Consider the following 6,000-nt stretch of genomic DNA (forward strand, 5'->3'; position numbering starts at 1 on the left):
GTTGTTGCAAAGAAAATCATCATTTTTGCTATGCCAGTAACATTAGAGCTTGGCTTGGACTTCATCGTCAGCTTACAGCTGCATTAAAATTGGAAGATGCTTAAAATTAGTACTTGGACTGAATATTTAATGTCCACATTATAAAGTTTGCTTCATGTTTTGCTAGTACTACAGCAGGTGGAAAACCTATCAAAATGAGGACACTTAGCAAAACAAGTTTACTCATTTCATTTTCATTTTCATTCAAATATATGTGTGGAATTAAAAGCTGATTTCTTTTTAGTTTCAGAACAGATAACCAAATCTGTAATAGGCAAAAGAGACTCCAGTTATCTGTTGGCAGAAATCAAAGTCTATCAATACTCACAGTCTTTGGAAGAAATTCATGTTTTCCCCTTTACATTCTCCAAAACAGTACTAATTCTTTCTTTGCTTCATTCATGGAATGAAAAAGGCATTTTTTTGTAAAAAAACCCCAGCCTTACTTGTATGTTTTCCAGGCTGTAGTCTGTACTAAAATCTCCACTGTATTTCTTACTCCCTATTCCTTACCAAGTGATGGAAAAGAAAGGAAAACATGATTTTGAAACAGAGGAAATAAAGGTGAAGGAAATCCAAAGAACCTTCTGTCAAGTATATCTCTCTCACTGATCTCAAACAATCAATGCATTAATGCTCCAACTATAGTGAGACCACATTCAAGGATTATTTTCCCTTCTATGGTAAGAATGGTTTAAAATGTTCCAACAAATCTGAAAAAGCAGATTACATGCCAAGAGCAAAACAATTTTCAGATCTGTATGTCAGCATCCACAAATAGTGGATTTTATAGTTCTTTTTAATGAAAGCCTCAGAATTACAAAAAATGAATGTGAAATGGTTTCAAAAGTCATTATTTCAAAAAATAACTATTTTGAACTATACAAAGCATACTAACCTGGGATTTTCCAAGGTTACAAGAGGTGTTTGTTACAGAAAGGCTTAGGAATTGCCACCATACAAAACTGAGGGAATAAGATACATAATATTTAAAACTGATGACCCATATCATATTAGGTCATTTATGTAGCAGATTATCCTTGGATGGAACAAGCATAATCTAATCTACTAATCTAAAATAATCTACTACACGTCCTTAAATTCATACTCAGAAAATGTCCTGAGATTGTGGGATCCTAATAATCGGATCTGGTTGGACTTGGTGGGATTTTTTTTTATATTACAGTTCCTATAACACGTTTGGAAGAAAAGGAAGTGTGGGTCAGCTTTTTTTGTAGATGTAGGTATAGGTCTTTTAGTCCTGAATCTTTATACATAACTAAAGGTCACCAGAACTGCATATGATCCAGGTGTCTCTCCTCAGGGGAATGGAAGCCCAGTGTCTAGAATGGCATTAGAGGAGAACTAGCAACCTGGAACAGGAGGGATCAGGGAAAGGGTGTAAGTGGGGAGATGTTGAAGAAAAATGTAAAAAGGCAAATTCACAATTGGAGAAAGGAAGAAAAAAGAGACAAGCATTATAATTCCACTGTTCTGGGACTCGAGGAGACAGTTCCAGAAGAGTGGAACTGAAATCTCAGCTCCCTTGCTGTCTTTCCTTCCTTTTCTTTGGGGCAAGTCACATTGACTCAGAGATCTCAAATCAGTACTCCAGTATATGCAATCTTCAGCCTCTCTGTATCCAGGAAAGCCAACCACTCTCCCTGATCCCCCAGGTATTCTATCAGAGTGCATTAAAATGATAAATAAATAATACAATAATCGGTTCTTAATAACTGAGGTAGGGAACAATTTAATTATATGTGACACATACGCAAAGTAGCCATGGTCCCAAATAAAACTCTCTTATTATTATTAACTATAAGTTAATGCAAGTTTGTTTCACAAAGTTAAAAAGCATTAAGAAACAGGAAATTTTCTATCCTGACTGAAATTTAGAATTACAAAGCTACATCCTCAAGCACTCTGCTGTGTTCTTATGTATGACAGGGTTTTTTACCAGCAAAGCTTCATGATCTACCTACACAGATCACAGAGCAGTGCACCAGCCCTTGGCAAGCCTACAGCTACTTAGGAGTGCTCATCTTCACTGGCAGAAAGCTCATATTCCAGATAGGAAGAGCCCTCAGGGGCAGACTGGTGGTAAAGCAAGGGATCAAAAGGCTTTATTTATTCACTTATTCATTGTTTTTCCTTAAACACACATTGTTTATTCTTAAGCACAAGAAGTTTAGAGGCCTGAGGGAGACAAGAAGACATCGAGTACAGTGCTGCTCACATAATTTCAGTGTTACCTGACTTCTGAGACACAGACCAAGGAGTTAGACTTTAACCCAAATGCATGGTGCAGGCCATACTAAGTCCTATACACTCAAATAAGATGAAGAAACATGTTTGTGTCCATAGTCATGTATGTTCATGACTGGAGACTCTCACAGAGGCCCATTCTGGCATTAGTCCTCCAGTCATTCTACCTGGACACATGGTGGAGTGCTCGTTTCATACAGCTCTTTTTTTGCCACACACTCACATTTCTTTCCCTTGGAAGTTAATGTGTATTTTTGGGGTTCTGTGATGACAGGAGGTTGAGACAGGACTGGGGAATGTATCCCACTGTGGAGATTCAATGGCTGAAAGAGTTTGAGTTCCTCTATAGGGTAAGAAAAATACATACTCACCCTACAAGCCTCCTAGAGAGTGGTTTCAGTGGAGAAAAAAAAGTAGCTTTGGTTTCAGATAGAAACATTTTCTTTCTGGAATGAGATAATTAAAAGGAAGGTGAAGATGAACAGATTATTAGTGGGTGGGTTTTTTTATTTGGTAGAGTTTGGAGTTTTTTACCCTGCATTGAAGTTACTATTAAGAGAATGACCTTTGAGAAGCTCACCACTCAGAGGTCAGGCTCACAGAGAAGTAGAAAGTCCTGTGTATGCCTTTAACAGCTGTGTTGTCCTGTGTGTAGCACGAAATAATTAGGACTCCACTGATCTTGAAGCAAGTTATATAGATGACTTACCTTTAAAACCACTTACATTCCAAGTTATAAAGGTTCCTTATGCTGTCTTTCTTGCTTTATAGCACTCAACAGATGAGAAAAAGCACTTTTTGTTTTTAATGCTTGTGAGTTCATTAGTAAATATTTTTTACAAATCCCTGAGATTGTTTTTCAGAAAAAAATTTTTTGCCAGTTCACTGAAGATATTATTAATTTTACTTAAGAACTTTATTTCACACAAGACTTCCCGTTTGCAACTTTTAATTATATCATCATTAGAGACAGATATGAGAAGCACAGTTTATTTCAAGTATTTATTATTCATTCTTGTATTGTTAATGAATCAATGCCTGAAGTGCATCTGCAGTAGAAAGTCACCTTCTTGTTCATCAGCTTTGCATGCCCATAAAAGAAATGTGATTTCTTCAGGTATGGTATTACACAGAATTCAGTACCATTGCTTTCCATATATAACATCTACATGCAAATTTATTCTGTTGTTCTTTCTTAAATAATTAACATTATCTGCTAATATATTCTTGCTCAGACCAGTTCCTCTAGTAATTAACATTGAGTGTGCAGTGTGTATTCACTGAGCTTCTATAGTTCATTCTTTCTCTTTCCATCAAAAGGTCATTTTAAAGGCACATCGACAACACGCTTTCTATGATCTGTAAGTCCTGCAAGAACCAAGCTGTTATTTCAGCCTCTGGGCTGTAGTTCTCTATGCCTAAATCCATTACAAAATATGGATTTATCTGAAGCCAATGAAAAGCGTAATTAACATTTTGGTATTTGGTGTGCAATCATTTATTTTCCATTATCAAAGTTACATAGGCTGCCAAATGCGTGATGCAGATTATGGGGCAAACTGTGCTTAAAATTCAGGTTTTTCAAAACAACCTGTTATTTCCTGTGAAGTATTCATGGGGAGACAGAGAAGATTAAAATGCTTAGGTTCTATTTTGCCTTCAGCTGTTTTCTGGCTCCTCTGTTTAAGTCCCAGTTCGACAAAGTACTTAATTGTTTGATTAATTACAATCATTTGACTATTTCCACTGGGAGGAATAGTATGATATAGGTACCATGATGTTACAGTTAGTTATACAGGATCATACAAAATGAAGGACCTGACAAAGAAGGTACAGAGAACAGGAGAAATGTTCCCTTCTTTTGACTGTGAAGTTTAGACCCACTTGGAGAAAGTTCCTACAGACCGAGTTCCAGTGCTCCAATATATTTTATAAATTAATTTATATTATCCTGCTGCATTTTTTGTCCTAATCTATGAAACATGTTAATCATAAAATAATTAATTTTAAATTAATACCTCTAAATCCAGAAATGGACTTAAAAGTCTAGAAGCTTCAGTAAACTAAATGCTAAGCACCTATTCATGCTCTAGTCATAAATAAGTCAAGTGAAGCACCTATCCCATGGATATTTAGACTGTGAGTTGTAGAGAGTATGCTCACTCTGGGAGTGTTCAGTGTCTTCTTAATTTAAGGAAGTTCAACTCTGTGTCTCATTTTTCCAGTGGAGTTCCCTTGCAGCTTCGTTATGAACTGGCACTCACACACACCTGTAGAAAATGTGTTATTGTGTGCTACAGAATGCACAGTCTGTGGGCATAAAAAGAGAAAGATTAGCATAATTCATGACTTAGCTGGAAGGTAGCTGGATCCAGCAGAGCAAAATTCTTTTTAGTGACAACTGACTACTGTTTATTGGGAAAGTAAAAACATGAAACACTCTGATCTGCTGAGATTCTGCAAGAGTGGGGGTTGCTTACGGGTTTTCAGATAACAGGAAGGAGGAAAGAAATTAAGTGCAGAATGAAGGTGGAAAAAAACTTGGATTTTTGCCTGCCATTAGCATCCTTATTTCAGAATTTTAGGTTGTTTCCAGTTTGTTTTTTTTTTTAAAAAAAAAAGCAACAATAATTTTAAGAACTCCTTTAGTTCTGAGAATTTCTTTGAGTTCTGTGAACATGTAGGACCAGACTAGAAGAGGTGGAAGCATTTGCAAGTCTACCCCTGTAACTGAGTAGGTAATTCCAACGTCTAAATCCTATTGATATTGGCACAATATTTTTATAAGCAAAATATAGTGAAAACAAAAAGAGCTCAATATATTAATCATAAAATTCTGCAGTGAAAAGTGACTTTGACGCATCTGTTCCTGTTTCATTAAACCCCTCATAGGCAGCATAATCCTGATAATTTTAACTCCCCAGATGAATATTCTCTATTTCATTTGCTTCTAAAAGACCAAATTATTAACCATGTCATATTGTAAAATTATCATCTAAAGACTTCATGATGTGCTAAGTAGAAAGGAAATTGCCAAAGGCTGTAAGCTCTGGGTCAAAGGACAGTTGTTTGTAGCTCATTGGTATGATGAAGTGAAATCAGAAATTATATTAAATGTTAGTTTAAGGCGTAATTAGTGAGGAATTTATGCATTTTCCAGTATTCCACACAGATCCATAGTCTCATATAAACAGTGGTAGTAATGCTTGCTTGGGTACATTATTTGCCTACTCCAGAAGCAGGAAAACAATGCAAAAGCCAAAATATATTGCTCAGCATTTGTTTGCTTTTATTCCTTTTACCACATCTCTCTTTACTCAGCTGTGCAACCCTGACTGCCAAACTATGGTTTCACAGGAGAGCTCAACTCAGTCTGTCTTTTTCCCTTTCTACCTTTAGATACTCACAGAAAATTCCAACGAAACCTAAATTACCCCTGTGACTTTGTAGCATTGGGCCAGAAGTGAGTTTCCAGGTTGGTGTGACATGAGTACTGAGTACCTCAAAGGCTCTTTCTCAGGTGCACAAGCTAAATGCTGGGCAATCTCTTTGCTTAGGCTGGTAAAAAAAATAAAGACTTCACACAAAAGACTTCAGCTGGACTCCTCATTTTGATGTGAGGGAATCTGGCATGAAATAGGAGATTCTATTTACCCTGGGGAAATTGGTCTTAATGCCTTTCTCCCCTCAAAG

This window comes from Manacus vitellinus, unplaced genomic scaffold, assembly GCF_001715985.3.
Source record: "Manacus vitellinus isolate BGI_N305 unplaced genomic scaffold, ASM171598v3 scaffold_5_pilon, whole genome shotgun sequence".
Taxonomy (NCBI): domain Eukaryota; kingdom Metazoa; phylum Chordata; class Aves; order Passeriformes; family Pipridae; genus Manacus; species Manacus vitellinus.